Source organism: Equus asinus, chromosome 20 (genome assembly GCF_041296235.1).
Source record: "Equus asinus isolate D_3611 breed Donkey chromosome 20, EquAss-T2T_v2, whole genome shotgun sequence".
Lineage (NCBI taxonomy): Eukaryota > Metazoa > Chordata > Mammalia > Perissodactyla > Equidae > Equus > Equus asinus.
This window is the reverse complement of record NC_091809.1, coordinates 15,744,646-15,745,572: the sequence shown is the minus strand read 5'-3', so window position 1 is coordinate 15,745,572 and position 927 is coordinate 15,744,646.

Below are 927 nucleotides of genomic sequence, written 5' to 3'. Positions count from 1 at the left end.
CATTCCTCACAGCTCTGCAAGGCACAGACAGGGAACTTAGCGGGCCTGACAAAGGGGCTGCAGGGCGAGCCCAACTCCCATCCACTGGTCATGTCTGCCTAGAATCCTGGGATCGACTAGTCATGCCTGTCCTGGGTCTAGGAGAAGGAAAGAGCGGCTCGTATGCCACATAATAGAGCAATTGTTAAGACCAGTGGGTACTCAATCTGTGAGTTTCCAGAAGAGTCTCCTAAACTGTTAGAATATAGGAGCCAAGTCTATACGTGATCCTGTGGGTGAGAAAATATTTTGAAGTTTCCCAAGGGAAGGAAGCCCTCACAGGAGAGTCCTCATCTGGTCAGCTTGCCTTAGAGATTGTTTAATATGAAAACCCAAATGCGCAAGGAAAAAACCGAGTAAATCTTGCTCTATATCATCAATCCGATTAAAAAATAGGCAGAGGATCAGAACAGACATTTTTCCAAAGAAAACATTCAGGTGGCCAAGAGGTACGTGAAAAGGTGTTCGACATCACTAATCATCAGGAAATAGAAATCCAAACCATGGTGAGATAGCACCTCACCCCTGTCAGAAAGGCCATCAACAAAAAGACAACAAATCATAAGCGTTGAGGAGGATGTGAGGAAAAGGGAACCCTTGTGCACCGTTGGTGGGAATGTAAACTGGTGCAGCCGCTGTGGAAACAGTGTGGTGGATCCTCAAAAAATTAAAAATAGAACCACCATACAATCCAGCAATTCCACTTCTGGGTATTTATCCGAAGGAAATGAAAACACTAATTTGAAAAGATATCTGCAACCTGTATTCACTGCATTATTATTCACAATAGTCAAGACATGGAAACAACCTAAGTGTCCAAGAATGGATGAACGAATAAAGAAGATATACACACACAATGGAATATTATTCAGCTGTGAAAAAGAAGGA